Source organism: Sphaeramia orbicularis, chromosome 13 (assembly GCF_902148855.1).
Source record: "Sphaeramia orbicularis chromosome 13, fSphaOr1.1, whole genome shotgun sequence".
In the NCBI taxonomy this organism is placed as follows: Eukaryota; Metazoa; Chordata; class Actinopteri; order Kurtiformes; family Apogonidae; genus Sphaeramia; species Sphaeramia orbicularis.
Genome location: NC_043969.1, coordinates 23,360,261 through 23,386,285, shown reverse-complemented (window position 1 = coordinate 23,386,285; position 26,025 = coordinate 23,360,261). Strand labels below are relative to the sequence as shown.

The 26,025-nt window shown below is 38.2% G+C and overlaps 1 long non-coding RNA gene across 2 annotated transcripts; it reads right to left on the bottom strand.

Annotated features, from left to right (window-relative positions):
- Window positions 1-1,167: 1,167 nt before the first annotated feature.
- On the bottom strand, window positions 1,168-17,053 carry LOC115431254 (uncharacterized). Of its 2 annotated transcripts, XR_003937061.1 has the most exons (4): window positions 16,924-17,053; window positions 16,211-16,414; window positions 14,042-15,225; window positions 1,168-6,065 (listed from the first exon to the last, which is right to left on the bottom strand). It is a non-coding gene; the product is annotated as an uncharacterized LOC115431254 (long non-coding RNA). The 2 variants fall into 2 exon arrangements; XR_003937060.1 differs by having other exon boundaries at window positions 14,042-16,414.
- Window positions 17,054-26,025: the final 8,972 nt, after the last annotated feature.

Here is a 26,025-nt window from a genome sequence, read left to right as displayed (position 1 = left end):
TGTGTACTCCAACAAAAATATATTAAATATGGCATATCTTGTGTGGTACAGCTTTTTGGGGGCAGCTTTTTTTCTGGTACTGTTATAAGTTAGCTTGAGTCAAGTGATAAAGAAAAGTACTGACATGTCCCTACTTTATTTATTTGTCCTTAATTATTTGTCTGTTCCAGCCTCCCACCAACTTATATAAAAATCTGTGCTGTAGTTTTTAGCGTATCCTTGCTGACAGACAGATAAATGGGAGTGATTACATAACCTCCTCAGTGGAAGTAATGATCCCTCCACCCCATCCTTTTATGGTAATTTATAATTCACAAAATCTGTAGAGCACCTCATTTTTTCTACTGAAATTAAACCTAGATAGTATTTTAGAGGATGAGATCCACATGCTTTCGTCAGGCCCAGCTTTTCTGCATCGCTGATTCCCGGTTCTTGATCTTCTGCCAAATCGACCTGCTTTCACTCCACTGCTTTGCTTCCTACCTGGTGTGTTTGTTTCACTGCTCGACTTACCTGCTCACTGACCTCCTGTCTGCTCAGTCAACCACCAGTGCACTCCAACAGTTCATTTATAACCCCTGCACTGGCCTGATTTTACATATATTGTTCTCCTTACCTGGTCAGTCCTCCCTCTATGGCCCTTAACTGAGCTTCTACATCCCTGGATCCTTCCCTTCCAAGCTACCAAAAAAGTCTGTTTTAAACCTCTTTTTTGTCTCCTCCATCTACACATACATCTAAAAAAATATCAGCAGTTTCCAGCTCAAAATTAAATCTTCATGCCAAAACTGTAGAACAACCAGTGATGCCAGGCATAACAAACTCCACCCCTCGCCCATATTTCAACCATTATAAATAAATAGAAATATTTTTAAAAATCCTAAAAAATTTGAACTTTGAACTGCCTTTCCCTAAATGTAATGACATCTATTCTGTGTCACTGGCAATCTATAAACCCAATTTGGTAATGAATTGAACCAAAAGTTTTTCTGCTAAATTGTTAACAAACAAACAAACCGAACCAAAAACAATACCCCTTGCTTCCTCTTCAGGGGGTGGGGTAATAACAGATCTCATAGTACAAACTGCATAAAGACTTAGAGTAATGATGCCGATATGTGAAAAAGTTTTTAATGTACATCAAAAGTCAATGAAATGCTTTGAGAGTGGTGTTTTCACTTTTATTTGCATTACAACTTTACATTATATATTCATATATAAGCATTACATGAAAGTACACCAGATCTCACAGCGTTTGTTCAATGGTTACTCTCAAGGTTTGTAACAAACTGTGTCTTCACCATTTTCATCACATATAGACATGATATTGTGACACTTTTCTATATTTCACATTTAACTTGCTGACACAGTAGATGTCATCATTTCCCATCTCTAACATCTACAGTTTGCTTTATTAGTAGTGTAGCAGCTACCTGGAATGTTAGTCAGTATATCTAAATCAGCATGTCACTCAAAGTTTCAGTAATGGACCATTTGTCAGGTCCTCTATACCTGCATCACTCATACCACAGAGTCAGAAAATAATCTGCAGTTACACGAAAATTCAAGTTATAAAGAAATGCCTTTCTACATTATATCTTGCAAAAGGCACGATAATATACCTAACTTTTTTCCATTGGATGGAGTTGTACTGCAGTCATCATGCAGAAAACATAAAACCTAGCCTAATTTTTATCCAAATTTCCAGAAAACCTCGGTAGCCAAAATTCAAACGCATTTATTTTTTTTCTCTCTTTTTCAAAAATATTCTTCATCTTTGTTGCTCAAAAATCTAATTAAAGAATGTCTCGGATCCTCTTGTCCACTTAATTTTCTCTGAATCTCCCTCAGACCATCTGTGTCAAATTCACCCCCTCAAGACAAAAATAAATGCAGCTCATCATGAAAAAAGTCTCATTTTGTTTCAGATGAGCATAACAGCATTACTGACTCATAGTAAGAGTTCATCTGCTCCGGAGCCAGAATCAACACTATGTCGCCTTAAACTTTGTCCTATTGTTTTCGGTGTTGCGTGTTAACCACCTGTGCTCGGGGCAGTGGTTAGGAGTGCGGTCCCAGGTGGACTCTGGTGCACCTGTTTTTCCTGTGGCAATAAAGTTTCTTTCCATAACATAACGTGTGTGCACATATTAGCTTTTTACCTTGGAGAATGAAAAAACATGCATTAAAGTAAATCATTAAAAAAAAACTGCATTTCACAGACGAGACATTTATGTGGAACTGTTTAAATAAATTCCATGCTCAGTGTGTGTGTGTGTGTATGTGTGTGTTGTACGTCTGTGAGTACATTGAGGGGATATCTAGGCGTCTGTGAGGACACCAGATGGCCAGGACTCCCCCTTTAGGCTTTTTCCTCTGGTTGGTCTGCTCGGCAGTGAGTCTGTTTTGTTAAAAATGGCCATGGCTCAAAAGTTGAACGGCATGCAGAATAACCACTGACGTTTACCCCAGGTACAGGAGCCATGGGGATGAACTGACTCACCCAAAATGTTTGGCAAAATATTAAACTGCTCATAAACATTCTTGCTGATTTAGTGTTTTTTCCATTTATTAACACAATTACTCTGAGAAGCACTGTTAATCTGGTCAAGTTAGAAAGATTAAATATTGAAACAAAATACATTAATTTTAGGAGTTTCAGTCTAAAAATATTAACATTATTGCTGGCCTTTAACCATTTCCTTTATCAAAGTAAACCTGAGCTTATCATTTTCATAATAGTTCAAGTGACCCTTTTTTAGAGATTGCAACACGGACCAAAAATAACTCCAGTACTTTGGGTATTTCAAAGTATATTCAAATGTGTCTCCGCAGAGCTGTGGCTTCAGCTGTGACAGTCTGACAGCATATGTCTGGGAAACCAAACATGGCTTTTACTGCGCTTTGGAGCACACTTAAAATGGATTTAGCTCAACAAACTCTACTATACAGTTACAAGATGTGACAGATAGTAAATGTGCAAGTCACATCGATCTCAGCATGCTAACAGTGGAATATCTGGATGAATGTTGAGAGATGGTGCAAAATTAAACTTATGAAAAGAGATGCAAGTGGTTTGTGTGTGCTCTTCTGCTATCTATGTGAGGACAGATGTATGCTTTATGTCTTCAGGCTGAGGAGATCTGGGCAAAATGATGCCATTTATCCTGGTTTGATCTCAGCATAGGGGAGACTCGAGAGTTTAAGAAAAGTTCATTACATCATGGAGTCTTTTTCTTCTTTTCAAACCAAAAGTACCAAACAGCTGTAGTAGCTGTGAGGTTGTATGAAGCTTGGATTTGCAGCCACTTCCTTTGAAGACATAAAGTGAAAGTAAATGCTCCATAATGTGACTAAAAATCTCCTACTACTGTATATAGGACAACCTTGGGTGTGCACAAGTAGAGCAGTAACATCAGCAACAGAACTAATGTCCTGAGTTACAAAAATAAACTGTAACTGTTGAAACTTGAGTTTAGGATACAGAAACATGAGGGCTCTGGATCAAGCATAAAGAGAATAGGAGCTGGTAAATGTAATGAATTATGATTATGACGAATGGTTAAACCCTAAGGCAAGTTCTTCACATAACAGTATTATTTAAATATGTTTTAAATATGATTAAGAAAATTGTTCTAGCAGGCAAATGGTTGAGTTGTTTTCAAAGCATATCTGTATTGGAACAAGACTTTTTCCCAAAAAAAACTTCAGTTTAAGAAAATAGACCACTATCACTAGTCTGTAGATGTTTGTTTTGTCCCACATAATTCCAAATGTAGTGCTTTTGACATAAATATATGTTGCAAACCAGTCAGATCCCAAAACACTCAATGATAAATTCATACTAAAACTAAGAACATACAACAACAGAATGACTAGGACTCTTACGTTGCAATGATGATCAAAATTTCAACACTTACTCTCGCGAACCTACTGTAAAACTGCAGTAGGTCGCTGTAAATCACCAGAGTTACTGGTCACTCATTTGGGAAAACAAGTCAAGTTTTTGGTTCTGTCTTTCCCACAACCCCTTGTGTAAATCTGTAATCTTTTCATCTATGTGCACATGTTGAATCTCCATGTGGAAATCTATTGTGGAAATTTGTGGATCCATTCTGCACTATGTCTTTTCTGGTGTTAACTTGTTGGTGGAGAAGAGAATGACAAGGATGAAGTGGAGATTCAGGCCAGTCCTTCCTGTTCGCTTGTCAGCTGAGTTTAGGGATGCTCCTCCATTACGGGCATGGTGCTTAAACTTAAAACCATATCCATAGTGACATGCTGCTCCAGTGAATACACCCAATCCCTGGAAGACTTTTGTGCCTTTATGGGTTTCGAGACAGCTGGCGAGGCCTTGAACAGAGGTTTTATATCCACTTTTTCCAGACAGTCCACACTGGTTCAGCCAGATTTCTTTCCTTCGTTTCTGTCCTTCTGCATCATCTCGCATTGGTACGCCGTCTTGATTTTTGTGACACTGTTTCTGTTCCGTGCGCTGGACTTTCCGATGCAGCTCACTGTCTGGCTTACAGATCCAATCACAAAAACACGACACTAGAAAACAGACCATTATTCTGTGGCACGAACACTCCACAGAGAGATCTTTTCTGTTGTGCTGAGTCGTTACACAAAATGAAACATCAGTACCATCTAGTTCCATGTCTTTCAACATCGATAAGCATGTAGAACAAACACGACTACTGTAAAGAATCTGATATTTAGTTATTTTGGTCAAAGCATAACAAAAATCATAGCAACACAAGCTTACATTTAATAACGTACATGTGAAAGAGTACTTCATATAAAGTATTTCTAATCCATAGTATAATGTGAGCTGCGGTTATTCTGCTTTGCCCCTAATTTTCTCCTGCTTTTCACCACATTTTTTCAGCACACCACAGTTAATAACGTATAAAGGTGTGGTTGAAGAACATACTCCATATATAGTATAACAGCAGGAACCCTGATTATTAAGCACAAGTGCAGTTAAATGTGGCAGGTTATCTCATATCGGATACTGAAGGTGACGGTACTGCTGTGTGTAGCACTATGTCAGATGGTGGTGTATATATAGACAAAGACCAGCAGCAGGAGGTTGAGCACAATGCCGATGACTCCCAGCACAGCCAGGAATCTCTCCTCTGGTGTGCTCAGGTATGGACACGTTAGGTCCATGTAAACGCTTTTTTCAGAGACGCTAAAAGCAGAAACCAAGAATAAGTTTCTGGGAACGAGTAGTTAATTGTCGGTATAAAAGTTCAAGTGGGTACATAGGTAGTTTTGGTCCTGCTCTTCCAACTAATACGGTCAATTCAACTAAGGGTGCTTAGCAGATGGTAAAGAACAGAATTAAGTTACAAAATGGCAGATGTAGCACAGTTATATATGACTGGCATTAGACCAAACACATACTGAGCTCATTTCCAGCCATCAGCACAGACATATGACCGTGCAGTCATAGATCAAGATGAATGCAAACACATGTGACAGTTACAGGACTGGACACACTGTCAGCAGTCATTTGGCATCTGAAGCTGTCTCGCAGTGTTTATCTAAAAAATACGAACATGCGTTTCGATATGAAAAGTAGAGCAAGTGCAGTTGTTTTCACAAGTAGCTCCTATTGTGATTGGCAGCAGTCTTTTAGTTTCAGAGTGGAGCTGTCTTTAGGGATTTGCAGTGATGTAGATATAGACAAAAATGGCTACTATCCAGCTGAGAACACTGTCAGTGATTCTCATATCCCCATCTTCACTCTAAATCATCAAACCCTCCAAATATGTAAATACTCAGTGGAAGTGGCAGTGCAGAGATAGCGGTACAAAAGTTTGAGCCAATGTTTCTTGTTCGAGTCTCGTATAAAGCTTTAGGTGACAGAAGTGTAGATGTAAACAAATATGACCACCAAAAGATTGAGAATTGTTCCGATGATGCCCAGCACGGCTAAAATTCGTTCCTCACGGTCATTTGTGTTGTCATCCTCTCTTGCGTGAGCGCTGCAGACATAGCGGCTGCCAGGGACCATGGTTACCATCACAGAACCCCACCCCCATAGGGCGTGACGCCTGGATATGGAGACAGTGATGGAGAGGTTGAAGACAGAGGTGAAAGGGAGGATCAGGTTGAATTAATGGGGGTAAAAGGACAAATGGAAATGAGGAAAGGAGAGAAAACAGGTTAATTATTCCTGACACAAAGTACATGAGAGTCTTTCTGTGTTTCCTGCACACATGGACACACAAATGTCTGCATTCATACATCTGGACATTCCAGAGTAATCACAGAAACCTAATATTAGTGGAGACTTAAATGTAATTTTGCTAGCACACTTTACCACCTGTTGTGGCTTCTGTTTCTTTCATTTGCTCCTATATTTGTCATGTTTTGTTTTTTTTTCCTTTTTTTTCATTCATTCTTCCCTCTGTCACCTCCAAAACATTTCTCTTCTACATACTACTCTTAGATCTTTGATATTTTCTGACATTTTTCACAAATCTTAAAAGTCTTAAATGAGTAATATTTAGCTTTTTTTAAATGGAATTATGCATTTTAAAACATTTCCCTGTGGTCTACATAAACTGTAAATGCTATGCTTGGGTCTGAATTTTTAATTAATTAAACTCCACAGGTCCATCATCAACCCTATTTCTGAGTAATGACACCAGAAAGGTCATTTTGAGCGCTGGCCCTTTAAATACATATGAGCCACTTCACACCCCACCCCCTCCAGGTTGTTGGATGTGCTGCTCTGTCCTGCTCAACCAACAACTGAACATTTTAGATAACTGGCTTGAAGTTTGGACGTATTTTCAGTATGGACTACAACTGCTGCTGCTGACAAACAGTTATGTCGTACTCGGAGAAATGTTCGTCGGAAGTCTTGACCTTATATGAGCAAATGTTGTGATGTAACTAGTTATAGACATAACAAATTATGCAGGAATTAAAACAGGTTGTAGAAATCCACTTGATTTTTGCCAAAATTAATATTAAGATAGCTTTACAGCACCTGGAGGGTTCAAATTCAAACTTTTTGAACTATTGGGGTCCTAATACACAAATAAATGTACCAAAGACTAATAAAAGTGGGTTTAGCAAAATATGACCCCTTTAAGTCTAAGCATCTCTTACAGTTTTGAGTTCTCCATTTTCTTCATCCCTTAGTTCACGGGTGCCCAATCCTGGTCCTCGAGAGCTACTATCCTGCATGTTTTAGATGTATCCCTCTTCCAACACACCTGATTCAAATGATAAGCCTATCATCAAGCTCTGCAGAAGCCTGAAAATGACCATCAGGTGTGTTGGAAGAGGGAAACATCTAAAACATGCAGGACAGTAGCTCTCAAGGACCAGGGTTGGGCACTCCTGCCTTAGTTTCTCATTTCCTGTGTCTCAGAGCATTAATACTGATCTGGGATCAGTGGTGGAGGTCTGATGCTGATGAGGAAATTATAAACAGTCCTCTGAGACAGTTTGGAAGCACCAGGAGGAAAGTGTGTGTGACCTGGGTATGACTCCATGGAGATTTCCACTACACTGAACAGTCTATAATTAGGTCTACTGGACAGTGAGGTCCAGTCAGCATTATAATGCACGTCTATGGGATTAGACATCCGGATCATTATACAGACACACATAATCTCACTGACACTAACATCTTGTCACTTTGTGTCCTGTATCTTTGCTCCACTTGTAGCTTTTCTTTTTGTTGGTGTGCTGGGTAAACATTTTAACATCCAGCAGCTGTTGTGGCCGCTCAGGGATGTGTGTGTGAGTGTGTGTATAAGTGTCTGTGAGTGTGAGTGAGTAAGGATGGGGACATAACACACTATCTTTTGATGCAGCTCAGCCATTCAACGGTGTAACACGATTATTTCCAACCCAATTAGAGGGATTCCATTGCACACCTCAAAAGTTAAGACAGGAAATGACACTCACAAAATAATATATATATATATATATATATATATATATATATATATATATATATATATATATTTTTATAGAGAGAGAAAAGACTGAAAATGGGGGAATCAAATAGCAAAAGAGGCAAACAGTATAACCATTTTTAGTACCATTGTATCATAGATATTTTGTTGCTACACCTACATATGCATATCTGCTATTTTTTATAATCAGTTATAATCCTTGACTGGGTGTTGTAATCATTTTCCTGAATTATGATCATGAATTTACAATAACTCAAGGGAATGGTGCCTCTCATTGCATTTTCTTACAGAAATCATCACATGACAATGCCTTAACATCTGTAGCTCAAGTTTGACATAAATGAATTTGAGTCACTGTTCATCCGTCTTATATTCAACTAAAACATCACAATGTTTCAACAGATTCTAATCTAAATTTTATCCTTATGTGAAGTTGAAGAAAGCTGATTTTCACATCTGGGGTTATTAAGATCACTGCTGCCTGACTGTCATGTCATTTGCTTCTAACTTGTCGTTGTTGCTTTTTTTTTATCACCATGAAATTGTATGAACTCTTCCAGGCATTTACTGTATTTACATCTCAATGTGTGTTTTCCATTTGTGTATTTAAATTGTAAATATATGTGTGCATATATACTGTTTAACTCACATAGAGGTATGAGTCAGTGCCTTGCCTTGCAGCTCCTATTGTATATACAGAACAAGCATGTTTTCCACATATTTAAATACTGAATATACTCTTTACATATGTAGACTATACATGTTATTGTTCCAAACTGCTGCAGTTTCTGCTTTTCTTTCCATCACAGCCTTATACATACATCAGATTAAACCTAGTTTTAATACTCTTATCAGGAGATATTTCAACAAGCCTCAGTTCTACTCTCTTTGTCTTCCCTTCTCTCCAACACACACCCTAATGAACATCATCAGCGCAACCATTTAGTCACTTGAAATTAATATTTCAACACAGTCACTGTATTTCATTCTGACATCTACTATCTCATTAACAAAAGAGGAACAGGAAGAGGAGGAAGAATCTGTAATAATTAAATGTTATCAAAAGATAAAAACCAAATGATTATGTATACAGTCTAACAAGTTACATTTCTCACTGGTTTAGCAGTATTTCCAGTGTAATTTGGGGTTTTTATTAATACGTAGCATTTCATGGATTAATTTTTTCAAGGTTTTGACATATTTCACTGAAATGTGAGAAAACATTGAACAGAGATGCTGATAAATTCCAGTATTTTTCATTCTTCATGTACTTGATTTTCACTTAATGCCTCTGTCAAATGTCTATTGTTGCATTTGTGTAGAATGTATTATCATTGTTAACCCATAAAGACTCAACCACTGGTGACCAAAATCATCCACCAATATCAACTGTTAAATACCTGTTGATCCACTAATCCTATCAATCCATGTACATAATTGGTGTAAAATACAGTTATTCACGTTTTCATGGTCATCAGATATGACCCATTTGGACATTCAGAGGCTCTGTAGTTACCGTGGAAACACCGTCATCTTCTACAACATTGATGAGTTGGATCAATGACAGTGGATGGAGACACTGGGTTTATGTTCAGTTAATGACAGATTTTACTGAAAAAGTCACATTTTCTTCATTTTTCTCTGTTCCTAATATTATGACAATTAACTTTAATCTGAGCGTTTATGAACATGTACATGATCAGTAAATTAAATATGGGAAAATACCAGATTTTTATTGAAGAAACTCAAAATACAGAGGGTAATATTATAATAAATGGTGATAGATCACTTAAGAAAGGTTAAATACAGAGAAAACAAATTTCGGAACTACCACGAAAGCAGCTTTGGGTCTTTATGGGTTAATATCCCACTTTTGTTTGTTGATCTTAAAGACTGGATGTTATCTTACATGAGAGTATATGCAGACTTTAGGCACATCAAATGAAATATAAAATACATCTCTAAGGCTCAAAATCCATCTCTGTGTTAACATATTTATGTAAAGCTTCACAGTAATCTCAAAAGTTAGTGCAAACATAAATAGATACCAGATACACAGTATTTTACAAAGTGAATCAACCAAATAAACAAACAACCAGAACCGTATATGCAGCAGTGTGCAAATACACAGCAGCACAGGGGGATTCACCAGTGGCTCTCCCTCTGAGGCAGTCTGCCCTATAAAACTCATGCATAATATTCATCATAATTGGCTCAGATAGCTGTTCTGCCTATTTCCCCATCAAATTAATTTATATATGGTGTGATCTAAAACTCCCCATGGAGGGTCTATCTGCAGTGCAGCATGCTTTCTTATGGGAGTCTGAGGTTACTTGAAATCCACCAGGTTATCTTTGGGAAAAATCTAGTAAGTTATAATTTATGTGCCTGCAAGACACATGAATTTTAGGAGGACAAAAGTGTGATTACTCTACCAGATTAAATCATTAGTCCAGTGTAATTATTTCCAAAGGTTTTGGTGCAGACGCCTTTATGAGCAGCAGTTTTCATTCCTGAATTAACTTCTAAAATGAGATTTGAAGATGCATTTTGTTTTAGTCATTTAGCAGGTTGGGCTTTGTCTGAGATTCTAACTAACTGACAATATGAAGTATTCAGTATTATTTTGGCTGAAATAATTTCACGTGAGGGGAACTGTTGAAGCATGAAGCGCAGATTCAGGGTAAGCGTTGCCTTTTTTTAATAGATAGATAGTTAGGTCTCAAATATGAGCAATGTTTCCCTGCAGGATGCTGTAATGGTCTCATGTTAGTCCAAAACAGGGGTGGGCAACTTGTGGCTCCGGGGCCTTATTTGGCTCCTGAGCTTTTCTCCAGTGGTTCCCTGTGGCTTTGTCAAAAAACATGGAAATGAATAATAATTTTTTTAGCCATTTTCAGACTGATCTCATGAAATTGCGTTTGATGTCATGCCAGTTCTTATGGCGTTTACCTTGCTGTACGTACGCATTTTCATCCTTTCACGTGTTATTCAATGCCATTTGATTGCTTGTCAATTTACGCCAAGATCACCGGTTTACATATTTGTAGCCGCTGACCCTTACCCTAACCCTAATTGCTAATCGTGTGGTATTTGACGCAGTATGAACGTACACGTCAAAAGCTTACAATGCATATAGATAACACGCCAATGAAAAATGGCGTGTATATCTATGAAGTTCTTGATATCATGTTGCCATTTTGCTGTTATTGTCACAACCATTAAGTGATTCTGATGTTATGCAATTGTAAAAATGTAGACTACACTCCAAATTAATGCAAAAGCAGAAGTACTAGTAGTAGTAAATGTAAAGTACTTTTTATTTTATGACATTGAAGGTATCCATCTGTATACTCCACTGCAAAAACAGCCTTCACATACCAGTCGGTTTTTGCTGCACATCCCAATAATGATAAATGTCACCGTTTTCTTTAGTGTAGTTCTGTAATTTCTTTGTAATTCTGAAAATGCACTGAAATGTTGCCAGTCTTTACCAGCTCATCCTAAAGAACTTCTCACAGCCACCACTTTAAGGTAAAACATAGTAGGATTTTTTTGTTTCCAGACTTTTTTTTTCCCCAAAAATGGCTCTTTTGATAGTAAAGGTTGGCAATCCATGGTCTAAAACATTAGGAAAAGTCAGACCACACTGTCTCCCATTCCCCAATTACACACATATAAACATTCATGTATTCATGGATGAGCTTCCTTCCATGGGCGCTCTAATTTACACCTCTACTAATGTGCCTGTTGAATTCATGCATTTTACAGTAGACAATTATACCCTATTTATACTTTTTGTCCTTTCTCATCTTCACAATTTTGCATATTTTCCTGAATGAACATACTATATTCAGTAATAAAAAATAATCTTGTATGAAATATGTGGTTAAATAAGGGTCTGGTGAGTGGGTAAAGCAGATTTAGCTAATGTCCCCATTGTTTTTACTTTACCTGATGGTACTATTTACTTTGCTGATAATGGTCCACAGATAACAAAATATTACATCATTCACATTACATTCACAATGTCTTCATTTTATTACAGGAACGACAATCCAGTAGTTTATACTGGCAGTGTATGATGTAACTTACAACAAAAAGTCAGATGATAGATTACGTTATGATAATTAAAGCCAAAGCTTCGGGTTATTTGCCACAAAGTAGAATTTGGGAGTGTAACACTAGAACAGCATCTAATTTGATCTTTGTATCATCTCATGATGAGACAGTCTGACCTTCTTAATCCTTATCTTTCTCCTTGCATTTGATTATTGGTTAGTGAGACAGATAAACACTAATAATGTCAAATGCATTATAAACAAATTGAGTTGTCCTGTGGTGTGGTGTAAAGTGTCTATCAGCTGTAGTGATCAGGGTGAAAAATTGCTCACACTGACTGGCATCATTGATCGGCAGTGGTATTGACTCTACAGAAAGTCTCGATCAATGGTTTTACAGCTTCTGTGTTTTCTACTTGATAAAGAGACTTTGTTCAGTCTTTGCAAAGAGATCAATGTCACATAAAGTGCATAAAGAGAGCCTGGATGTAATGTCTTAACCACTAGGTTCTTAAGATATTCAGATTATAAAAAGATGTTTATTTGTCACTGAGCCTGCACCTAAAATCATGCATTTCACCTATATTTGGAAAGTCTGTTATTGTTACTGCCTCACACACACACACACACACACCGACACACCGACACACCCACACACCCACACACACACACACACACACACACACACACGATCGTACGGTGATTTGAGGCACAGAGCGATGGCGTGGGAACCAGATCCGTATGACACTCGAACGTTCCACAACCTCATTATGAGCTCTGTTGGCCAGCACGGCTAGAATACGAGGCCAGCGGCCATGAAGCGACTGTCACTTCTTGTCAGCTGCAGCCCTGCTTTCTCCATACGTTTGTGTGTTTTGTGTATATGTAAGAGAGACAGAACTGGAGAGAATGAATGTGTGTTTAGGACAGAGTGGTTGCATATGTGTGCATGCATGAACACATGAGACAAGGGTAAATTCATCTGTGTAGGCTAAAAAAACACTGTTTGTGTGTTTGAGTGGTTGTGTTTTTTTGAAAGAGGTCCCTTTCTTCCAGTATGTCAACCCATTTGAGTCTAAGAATGGAAACCTAAGTGCTCCATTAAGAGCACAAAAGTATTCACATCATAAAATCAGGAAACTTGCTTGTGGTTGAATAAAAATTTAAAACTGAGAAAGTTCACAGGGTTATATAAACAACTATTTTGAATACAAGTTGTTTTTTTATTAAAATAGTGCACAAATAATGTTGCTTTATAATGAAATCAACCACATTTATTAAATCATGCAGCATGTGATGCATTTGCTGTTATATTACAAAAAAAATGGAAACACATTTTCCATGACATCACAAGTCAAAACCTCTTGAGACAGACCTGTTCTATTCAGTTTCAGCCTTCAAACATATAAATACAACTAAAACCTTGTACGTATCATCTTATATGTTGTGCTTCTGGATTGGCAGGTGTCATCAGTAGTTACTAATCAATAGTAATACACAGTACCTACCCTGGTTTCACAAAAATGACCACAAACATATTTCACAAGAATGTATCTGAGACAGTTTGTTACTCCATACAATGACTAAAACACACACGGTGCAACCTGTCATCTAATATTTATTTACGTATCTGTGCTGGTGTCTTTTACAGTTAAATGTGGACGGTACTGTAGTAATGCTTCAATTTTTATTCATGTGCCAGACTGGGTTGCCGTTTGACCCACTGGGCACCCGTATCATGTGACCTACATTAAATAGTGTGAATCACTGAAAAGAAAAATAATGTGACCTAAAGGAAGTATACATCATGTGGACTTTGTCAGATCACATGACCTGCATCCAATAATGGGATCAGTCATAATACTCCTGATGTCAAAGTCCTCTAATTGACCTTTCACCTTCAACCTTGATCAAACTCCTGAGGGACTATGATGCCCTGTTGGGGGTATACAAGTCCACACAATCACTCATATGCACAGATACTGACACACATGGCAGCCAATGAAGTGGAGCACAGGAATGTGTACTCACCACACATTGCACCAGGGGGGCAGCCAGAAACTCCTTTCCTTCTTCTCTTTATTCGAGCATGTTGTCAGTTTTTTCTTGTCCTCCGTCCTACTGATTTCCTTCACCTCCCTCTTTTCTTCCTCTTCCTCCCCCTCCCTGTCCCCCCTCTCAGCACTGCTGTTCAGGTCCAGCTCTGTCGCTGGTGGGGAGAATCCAGGCGACACACACACACATACACGACGAGGCACATACACACAGCTCCTGGCAATGCTTTGACAATACACTCAGACACAGCTGGGTTCAAAGCTCGACGCGAACACACACCTACACCCACGTCCACACAAGCCTTCGCACAAACACAGCTGATCTCCTCGACAGTCCTTACACCCCCATGCAGCTATACACACACACACACACACACATATAAATGCACAGCTGGTCTGGCTGCAGCTGGATGGAGGCTGCTGTGGCGTTGTGTTCTCCTGCGTTACTGTTGTGGTGTTTTTAGGAAAGGGTGGTTCACATCAGACGAAATAAAGTCTCTATCTCAGTGCCTGGATGACATTAAGGGGTTGTGAGTTTCAGAATCATCCATTGTGACTTGTTAAGTCATGGAGACAAAAATCAATTAAAGATCCTGCCTCTTATTAAAGGATCCTTTGTGTTAATGTACATGGAAGCCAATCAGTGCTTATATCTCCTTAAGCCATGACAGGACTTCAGTGGCAGGAGCTCTGTGATGAGGTCATTTTCAGGAAGAGTTTTAAGTCCACAACCAAACACAAAAAGGGCACATGAATGAAACCATCAGGAATCTTTGACTTATTTTCTGGCAGTAGTGTGATTGGCTGTCGAAGCAAGTACAGGACGTCAGTTCAACATGAGTTCCATCAACCACAGCTTGTGCTTACTCTTCTACAAAAGATGAGTCGTTCTAGTCTCGCTATGGTCTCAGTGAAAAGTCAAATATTGATTTTTCTTTATTCCTGTTGTTCCCGCACCAGATAAAAGTCCAGTTCACTGCTGCTTCTGTGGTCATTCCCCTTTCTCCAAGAAAAATTGCACAGCTGGCCAAACAACCTCCCGGAAACTGAGTCCCTGCTAATTTGTAGGTCTTGTCTTAATTTGCGGCAATGTCTCGACTTCATCCCAGCCGGCTGTCTTATGACACACTTACACAGCCTGTTTCTTCTGGTGTAAAATCCCTTAGAATTAAAAAAAAAAAAAAAAAAAAAAGAAAAAGAAAAAAAATCAGCTGTGTTTCTTCCCTCTGTGGTGCAAGGAGCAGACTCTTTCCAGAGTGGCCTGTCAGCATCAATATTTAAGAGGAACCTCTCGCAGTGTTGAGTCCCCGTCAAGTCTCCGATGTTGTACGTTAGATGACATGTTCTCTGGTCTGCCGTGTTGTCTGTTTAGCCCTCTTTCTGCTTTTTCCCCTCTCAGTAGTCTTCTAGTCTGACTCGATTTTCTCTTAACCTCTATACCTCTTTACCTTCCACTTTCTTTCCGCTAACTCCTCCTGTCTTGAGGCTTGTGTTCCCATATGTGAACCTCAGTCATTTTCTCTCCCTGTAGCAAGACGTAGTCACACCACATTTTCTGCCCTTTAAGTAGTTTTTCATGAAGCCTGTCCTTCTGTCCTTCACTGGTCTGTGTCTTCTGTCCACCCTGCAGCAAACCTTACTTCAACCTCCCCTCAGCCAGCCTCAGTCATACCAAACCCTCTACTTTCTCTACTTTCTTCTCGCCTTTCCCTCCCTCTAGCGAGCTGATTCACTTGGCCTATATCTCACTCACAGCCTGTCAGCGTGGCTTCTGTCTTCATCTCGTCCTTCCTCTGTTTAATGACTGTTCAATTCTGGTCAGTGCTCTCTATTTTTCCCCTATATCTGTCTCTTTGCTTCTCTATCTCCCTCTACCTCTCCTCTTGTATGCAGAATGCACAGTATTCTAGTTGCAGTGCTCTGAGTCATACTGCTCTCTCCTCTCTCCTCCCTTTCCCTCCCAGAAGCTTGCAAATGTTCCTCTCCTTTTTTTGTCCTCACTCTCTAACAACATGTCATGATCTGTTCAGCATTTCCCTTTGTCACCAGCACCAAAAAGACGCATCTGCATGCTGCCTAGACAGATGGAAGGACAGCCTGTGGATAGACAGTCAAGCAGAGAGACAAAAAGGAAACACAGGCATACTTTCCCCAACAGACTAAGCAGTCTGCCTTGCAATGTTTGCTCCTCTTAATCGCATCTGAGTTTGATTACAGGTGGCTTCCTCTGTCCTTGTCTAACCGGAATACTGTCTGTCCACTTGCTGAGATGAGATATCTTCTTCTGTTGTGGTCAGTAACTCCCCTTTTTCCTCCCTCTATCCACTGCTGCTGCCTCAAGTGTCAGAGTCTGGAGATAAAAGGGAAATAAAAAGATAAAGCAGTTGTAAATGCTCATACAAGAACAACAAAGAGACTCACTTAGAGCGAAAGAGAGGGATTGGAGATGGCTGTGAAGATGAATAAAAAAAAAGAGAAAAAAAAAGATGCCCCCAGGTTGTGTGGAAGTGACAGTAGAGGAGATATGGAGGAGGAGGATGGAGAGGGGGTAGGGGGCTGTTGAGAAAAGCTTGTGTGTGGGTGGAATCGAGAGATGATTGTAAGATGGATATGGAGTGAAGTGAGAGGAGGAGCTTACAGGGAGGAGTGAAGGAAGGATGAATAGAATGAAAGGATGCACATATGGAGATGGATGGATGAAGGGTTTGATGGAGAGATGGAGGAGTGAGCTGACAGGCTGACAGGTTGACAGCTCCTCTACGACGTCTAGGAAATCTTTGATGCATATGTCATCATGACGAAAAGGCCTAAATCATGCCAAATCATTCCTCATTCATCTGCAGCTGTTTAAGGTTTTACCTGTATGGGAATCCTGGCGTTCTCTCTAACAACACTCCTCATTTCCTCTCCTTCAATTTTTACATCTGTCATCAGTTCTCTCCATCCTTCTGTCTGCTCCTGCAGCCTCTGTCTGTGCTATCACTAAACTGCAGCATCCCTCTCCCCTCCTCCTCCTCCTCTTCCTCCTCCTCCTCTGTCTCTCCCACTCTGTTTCCCCTCATTTTCCTCCCTCTCACCCCTCCACTCTTGTTCTCTCTATATTTGTCCTTCTCTGCCTCTGTCTTCCACTCTCTTCCTCCATCTCCTTCCCAGTTTCTTCGTTCACTCTTCGTTTCACTCTTTACCACCCCACCCTCTCTCTACACACACTCTGTCTCTGCTTTCCACCCATATTCCATCACCACTTCTCCTCTTTTGCTTTTTTCACCCCCTACGTCGCTGAAAGAAGCTTCTAGAACACATTGGACTGGCTCTGGCAGGGTGAAGCTCTCAAGACATTTGAGCACCATTCATAACCTCACTGCCACATGAATAATACAGACACAATACATTCATATTTTCGCATATGCAAGCACATGTGGGAAACACAAACTCTTTCTCTTTCCCTCCATGTGCCTGAGAAAAACACTGAACTGAAAAGTGAGCAGAGTGAGGTTTTACACACCTGAGCTAAACCTCAGCACACACATCGATAATGAAAGAGGTGTTTTCACAGTGTGAGACCACAGCTACAAATCAATGAAACATTGAACACAGACTCTGCGTTCTGCATGTTCACACCACTACAGCCGTGAACATGCATTTGTATGAACACACACACACACACACACACACACACACTGCACACATGCCGATGGGAGGGCGCTCTGGGTTGAAACAGAAATACTGTTTGACAAACAGTGACTTGAATCATTGAACAAATAAATGAAACATCAGCCCCATTATGGATGTGTGAACAGAGAGAGACAGGGTGTGTGAGTGTGTGCATGTGTTTGTATGTGTGTGTGTGTAGCTGGTTCAAACTGTCCTTTTGGCCTCTAGCATCACCCAGTGCCACCATCTGTGTAGCCAGCCATATGGGAAGACTATATATGTGAGTATGTGTGCCTTAGTGAGGTAACACTTATTTGTTTGGGTGAAGTGATTAAAGATCATCATGTTTTACTGGCTGTTACATTCACATGATTCATACATTCGATGACTGATTCATTGGGGTCACATAACAAACCTTAATTTCTCTAAACCTTCTGCAGTTACTTTATATCTTCTAAATACAGTAACAAAGTGGTTCCCATCATTTTTTGGCTCCTAACCCCATTTTAACATCACAAATTTCTGGCAACCGCAGACATTCAAAACAGAGACTTTTTTTTGCTAAAATTAATTTGTTTTTGATTATGTAATAGTTTGCTATACTATGTTGCAAATAAACATTAATTTCAGATGACGTTTAGTCTATATAATGTATATTATTATGGACGGGGGCAGAAAAGCCAGGTGTAGATTACTGCACAAAGTGAGAATTTGATTTTCCTTGGTCAGGATATGTACAGTCAGTCCAGCTTGTATTTACAAGGCTGACAATTAATACTGAACAAACAAGAATTCAAACTATGAACTGTAGAAGAGCTGCAGCATCTTAAACCGGCCACAGTGAACATTTGAAAGATGAACAGTACCACAGTGCTTCAGTTTCAGCTTCAGTTTGTCATGTCTTTTATGTATTGTGATTGTCTCTCTCAACTCACCATATATTTGTTTTATTAGTAAGTTTTTTATTTTTATCAATTACTAGAAATTCCAGGCAATCCCACTTGGGGTCCCGACCCCAAGGTTGAAAAACACTGCAGTAAAAGCAAACATAGTATCATGTCAAATGGTAGTGTAAGTGAAATCCGATTCTTTTCTTTTCTTTATTTTTATCAGCACTATTAGCCTGCATTAACATGCTAACATAGCTGCTAATGTAACATGCTTTTTTTTTTTTACCCTATTATTATATGACTTGAGATGTTTGATGATTGTTGTATGATTTTTAGGTTGCTATTTTCTGTTGATTATTGTTAATTTTAAATCCTGGGCCTGCTCTTTCATGTGTTTAACATGTCAGTTGACAAATAAATGAACCTTGACTCAAAAACTTTGAGCCTTGAACTTTGAGCAGAAGTGCAGGAATAAACTGTTAGTTTTATTTAGGAGGCCAAGCCTTGGTTGCAATTTTTTGTTCCTAAATGCCTCTACATCTTCAGATTTTTTATTAGTTGCATTTTATTGTGTCCATTAAAAAGTTAAGAAAATACTGAGCATGCAGTACCATAAGTTAAATAATCTGTTTTGTAGTGTAAATCTTAAAACACTTCTAGTGAGCATATAATTGCTCTGCTGTTTGTGTCTATTTCTTTTGTATAAAGTGCAAATACAGCACATATCTAGACCATCTGAAAAAACATTCTTAATCCTGTTTTAATGGGCAGTCACATGGGAAATCATATGTTTTTGTAACCATCAGAAATGTTTCACACCAAACAGCCTTTACCCTCCTGGTGAGATAATTGCTGTTTTGCATTTTTCCAACTTCACTGATTAAATTTCCATGAATAAGAGAAAGAAACCAAGATGATTTATACTAAAGTTTATACTAAAAATTTCCATTAGAAAAGGAATTTGCCTTCATCAGTATGTTGTAGTTTATACTTAAGTCCCATCAAATGTTTCCCATAATGCTCCAGTTCAAAGAAATCCGGTGTGCAGCCTGTGTCACTGAGGTGCAGCTATTTTATTAGGATGAAATGTGCATCACTAGATGAAAAGTGAATAAAACACTATACATTACTAATACATCACATCACTTGTGACAACATCTCCCATGATCCCTCACTGCTTAACAAACTATAGATACACACAAAACCCCCATGTGAGAAACTGCACAGAATGTGTTTAAGGTGGAAGGAATATCGTTTCTTTTCTGCTGACTCTTAATTATCTCTCTATTTTCAAGTCCATCCCACTGATTAAACTTACTCTCATTCATCCTTTGCAACATTTAAAACCCTGCATGTAATGAACATAAGGCTAAGCCCTCAGTTAAGTTCTACATCAACCACTCTGAACTGAGACTGAATGCAATATTTACATTCTGCTCTTCTCAGAGCTGAGTAGGTTGATCCATTTCTTATATATTGTTGTACCAAGGGAAATGTTGACATTTGTGCAGTTCAGTCAGAAACACTCACATCATACATTGCTGACCATTTGCCTGTGACAAAGATGGCAATGAAGTCATAAACAGGAAGTGGGCCATATCTCAACAATGTTTTCTCGAATCAAGATCAGACATGTTCAGTGATTAAACATGTCTTCTGCGAAGCCTCCACCTCTGTGGTCTGTACGTATACAGCTTCTAGTATCAGATATTAACACCAAATAACCTGTCAAGTCAACTTTTTTCTGAAAATTGAATGAAATCTGATTAATATATGAACCCTTCTCAACAAACAAGGTGCATGTGCTCCATAATGCTTATTTTTCTGGTCACATTAACACCTGTTTGTTCTCTTTATCTACTTTTGGTTCCAAGATCTGTCTCATGGCTTTACAGTGAATATTTATTCAAGCTGAAATAATCACAATACTTCCATAAAGAGGTCATCTAACAGCTGAGTGTATGCTTGAAATATAGTGGCACTGATGTCAAAATTATCACCAAAATCACATTTACAGATGATGTGAGTAAAAATATATCAGTATTGTAACAAATTAAATTCTTACGGGATTTGTATAAAAAGGTGGAACAGTTTAATCATTTAGAACAGCGGTCCACAACCCTGAGCCAGATGTGACTTTATCCTTTCCTTTATCCATTTTCAGTGGCTCTTTGTGGCTTTGACCAAAATACATAAATAACACAAGGAAATTGAATATATTTAACATTTCATCAGCCAATGTATGTCATATGCTAAACTGGGACCTGGTGCCTTTTTTTTTTCACCTGCCAAATTTCTTTATTTTTTTCTCACTACACATTCAATTAGTTATTAGTTTTTTCTTTTGTAAAACAGTCTTGCACTTAAAATAATATTTATTAAAGTTGTATAATTTCATAAATTCACAAGAATTAGCACCAAATATTCATAAATATGTTGCCATTGAGTAGCTACATTGTATGAAGGGGGTTAAATATTTCTTCACTGCTCTAAATAGATTTTTCTTTCTCTTTTGTGTGAAAACATGCTAAAGCGTATTGTGCAATATTGTACAGATTCAGATGTTTCTATATTTATTTAAGTGGTTTTTTTTATAGTAGTTTTTATTCTATTCTATTGTTTTTACCTATTTTGATCTGTCCTGCCTGTTGTCTGTGTTTTTTATCCTGTTCATTCATGCTACACACCGAGACTGGGGAAACTGTATTTCATTCTGATCATGTCTGTGATTGAATGAGAATAAAGCTAAGTCTGAGTCTGAAAAATGATTCTTTCAGTTGTACAGGGTGCTGATCCCGGACTTAGAACCATGCCGACTATCTTAATACTTAATATGTTTGCTTATATTTTGTCTAGCAGGATTAATGTCAGATTAGGAAATCAGACATGCAGGTGTATCCAAGTAGACACTTCACTGATGTGGCAACTTAAGGCATGACATTTATGTTTTACATTTAGCTTGAATAGACAAGAGTAAAGACTAACAGAAGCGACAGGATAAACACACAGAGGACAGGAGGAAGAGAATATTAATATAGGTACTGACACATACATCTCAGCAACAGACCGTCACATTGACAGAGGAGGCAAAGTAACAAGAGCACAGGTCTAATACTCGTCTAAGACTCTGCTCTGTCACTACCCTGATGAAGGCTGGACTGTCCTCTGTCTGATCTGTCTCTAATCCTGTCCTTTTTTCCCTTCCTCACTTTATAAAACGGAAATATTAACTTTAGCAGAATGTGAATAAGAAAGAACTGAGAGAGTGTGGGAAAGGAAGAAGCAGCTAAATTAGGAATAAAGGACAAGACACTAGAGGGTTTTGTGTGTGTGTGCGTGTGTGTGTGTGTGTGTGTGCGCGTGTGCGCGCTAAGTCATGCATTGCATGTGCACGTTCTTGTGTGTGTGAGTATCTTTACAAACCTCTTATGAAACCCCAGGCTACTTAATTCAGTTTTTCCAGTTCAGTCCGTCCCCTCATGTCTCTCTTTCACTTTATATTGTTTTGTTTTTTGCTGTTTTAGGAACTTGAGAACAAAATGAAGTTACTTTTACATTTTGCGGAAGCATGGAGCCAAGAATTACATAACAAAAAAGACAAAGGGGTACTTTGAAAAGGGGGTGCAAGAAGCTGAGAAGAAAATAATGACATGCATAAAACAGTGCGTATAATTCTGCATTTTGGGGAACAGCAATCTGTTAATGAAGTGAAATGAGTTCAACTTGTCTATCATATGTCAGTTATGGTTGTTTTTGAGGTGAGGCCATAACACAGTCTCACTGCAGCCAATATTTTCAAAATTGTCCACGTCTGATTTTCATAGTATTGTCTTCTTCTCTCTTGGAGCTGAAGTGTTTTACTGTAGATCGATAAAGACATTATATCCATTCCCTTTTAGACTCATCCAGTTCAGGGATATTCATCGCCTTAATCAGATATAGATCCATTAGAAGTAATTAATGTCACAGTTACATTGTCTGCTGGCAAAGATTATTGCCACACATGGGTGTTTTACTGCTCTCTCTCTTACTCTTTCACTTTCTGCCTGTCACTGTTTCTTTTTGTCTATATTTTAATAAAATTCTAATAATGTAACAATGGAGAAAATGCAGACACGTTTTTTTTCCATAATGTAGCAGACAGTGCATTGATTTGCCCCTAACTTTACACATTATAAAGACATGCCTTTCCTCTATAACAGTGGTTCCCAACCTTTTTTGCCTTGTGACCCCATTTTAACATCAAATTTCTGGCGACCCCAGACATTCAAAATGGAGAAATTTCTTTGCTACAATTAATTTGTTTTTGATCATGTAATAGTTTGCTATACTATGTTGCAAATAAATGTTAATTTTAGATGACATTTGGGCTATATAATGTATATTATTATGGACAGGGGCAGAAAAGCCAGGTGTAGATTACTGCCCAAAGTGAGAATTTGATTTTCCTTGGTCAGGATATGTACAGTCAGTCCAGCTTGTATTTACAAGGCTGACAATTAATACTAAACAAACAATAACTCAAACTATGAATTGTGAAAGAACTGCAGCATCTTAAACAGACCACAAAAAACATTTGAAAGATGAACAGTACCACAGTGCTTCAATTTCAGCCTCACAGTTTATCATGTCTTTTATGGATTGGGATTGTCTCTTTCAACTCACCATATATTTTTATTAGTAAGTTTTTTCTTTTTAAAATCAATTACTAGAAATTTCAGGCGACCCCATTTGAATTCCAGGAAACCCCACATGGGGTCCCGACCCCCAAGGTTGAAAAACACTATAACCTATAACCTTAACAATCAAATAGGATGATGTACATTATGAGTTCTGCATTTTGTCAAGAGTATGTGTAAGTCTCCAATAATGGTTGGGTTAACAGATTTCACACACACCATCATATGTCTGTGACAGCACGATGGCAACAAAGCATGTTTAAAAATGTAAGTGAACATCCACTTCTGTGTGAGCATTCATTTTTTCAGCAATAATTTAGGTCAACATCCACCCAACAGTGTAAGCAGCAAAGAACTGCACAGTGTTATGGCGCCCTCCAGTGTTGATGTTGGAAACTGCAGGACGTTTTGAAATGAGTGGCTGTTCCTGCAGGACAGTTTCACTTTGGCACTAAATTAATAGATTTTTTTTTTTTTTTTTTAATCAAACTGAAACCCAGCATCTGATGCCTTATTTGTTTATTCTTTCCTCTGAGGCTTATACTTAAACAGAGACAATAGAGACGTCTTTCCTTTGAGACCTGATCATACATGCTTTTCACACTGTGTTGCAGCAAAGCAGAACACCTTTACACATACTTACTAAATGAGTATGTGTTCCAGAAGTGGAAAAGTGTGTTTGTGTTTTATTTATGGGGACCTATTTAAATGTGAGCTCATGTGTGGATGTCTCATTACATAGCAAACTGCCTCCCCAGACCGAATCTCTGATTACTTCCACCACAGAGGCCACTTAAATGAAAAGATCAAAGGTTCAAAACACAAGACGTGGTTATTTTGAGGCAGCACATGGGGAAATTATTTTCAGCTTTGTCTAAAACTGCAATTTACTGATCAGTATGTGTCCTGTGTGCATACAGGACTATTCTCAAAGTCTCATGAAGCATTATTGTACAACTGCAATTGCATGAAGTGTAGTATTTCTTTTTTGCTTATTAGTTTGTAATAAAAGCTGTATATTAGTGGAAGAGGTTGTGTGATCAATCCTGTGTGTCAGTGTGTCTCTCAGTCTGCAGGATTATGCAAAAATGAATGCACCAATTTTCATTAAACTCGATGGAAGGGCAGGACATTAGCCAAGGACGAACCCATTTTGGAACAAATCCAGTAAAAGAGACAGATCCTGAGTTTTTTTTTTGTTTTTTTTTTTTTTTTTAATTTGCAGGATAGTTTGACTGAATGCAGGACTGTGAGGGCCTTGGTGAGAGTCTGTCTTCTTGGAGTGTCTTTCTGGCATGGTAATGTTTTCAGTCATCCTGTAGGGCTGTTTTTTTGTTTGTTTGGTTTTTTTTTTTAAACTGGCCCAGAAAAGAATTTCCATCCCATCCAGACTTCTTATACAACGTGGAATGAATTCTGTAGACATTTGAGATGGCAGTAGACCAGTCCAGTTATCTGGATACAGATACGTTTGAATTACAGTGAAGAGGAAGGATGAGAATTCATAATATTGAAAATAGAATGAACTCAAGCTCAATCAGAAAACATATAATTTAACCATGTCGTGAAACGTTCACTGACAGCTTGCTGGTGTTTTTGGCATAACTGAATTATTTTACCAGGCAATGGACTGTAAGACATTAAAGCTATTTCTGTTCAAACGTGTAGGGATCTGTTTTGTTTCTTCATAAATCTGAACACCATTTTACATAAAAAAAAAAACAAAAAACAGAACAGGTGAACTGTTTCACCCCCACAAAATAAAGTCTGTTTATCATTGCATGCTGTTTTTGAGTATTTTAAATGCCTATAAGATATTTTCCCCAAAACAGTTACACAAACAGAGTTGTGCCAAGCTGGAACAATCTACCACAAATGTTTAACTCATAGTGCGAGCTGCCCCAAAAAGAATGATATATCAACTATTATTCAGAAAGAAGTCAGTTTGGGCAGCATATGATTAAGATTGGAACATCATTTTATAGTGTGAATACTGTGAATTAGTGTAACTATCAATACTAATAATGCTGTTCTTATTATGTTGTTTCATGTATTATTGGTTGTTGTCAAAGTGAAGTGTTGGAATGTATTGCCTTTTTTGTTTTTTGTGATACTAACTAATGTAAGAACTGGTTATTCCACTTATTTTAAGTCATTTATTATTGGTTGTTGTCATTAATGAAATCCTTGAATGTGTTTAGTGTTTTTGTAATTAAGAACAGTTTTTACTGCTGTGATAGCTAAAGGAGATCCTAAGTAAATAAAATGAGTTAAATAGAGAACTTGCATTTCTGTAAAGTAATTGTATTAATGTTGACTGTCCTCATTATGCATGTTTTATATAGTGCTGGTCTAACACATCCCAAGTGTTTCATCATATTTCCTGTTGCCTGGCAGCTTAATCACAAAGATTTATTTTACTTCCTGTTAAGTAAAATAAGAACAAAGACAGTGTGACAAAGTGAGATACAAAGAGATTAAACACTAACTTTCCACAGAGCCCTCAACGCGAAAAAACTATTGATGTTTTCAGGAGAAAATATGTTGCAACAGAAACATAAAAGCATCATCTGACTTCACTTACAGCACCGCAAAGTAAACAATAAGTTCCAGAGCAGCAAAGTGATGACTAGAGACATGTTTATGTGTTTGAGGCTGCTGAACAAGAGCTGTAATAATAGAGAGTAACAACAAATTCATTGCAGTCAACTTTATTCATATCACAGACACTCTGTGCC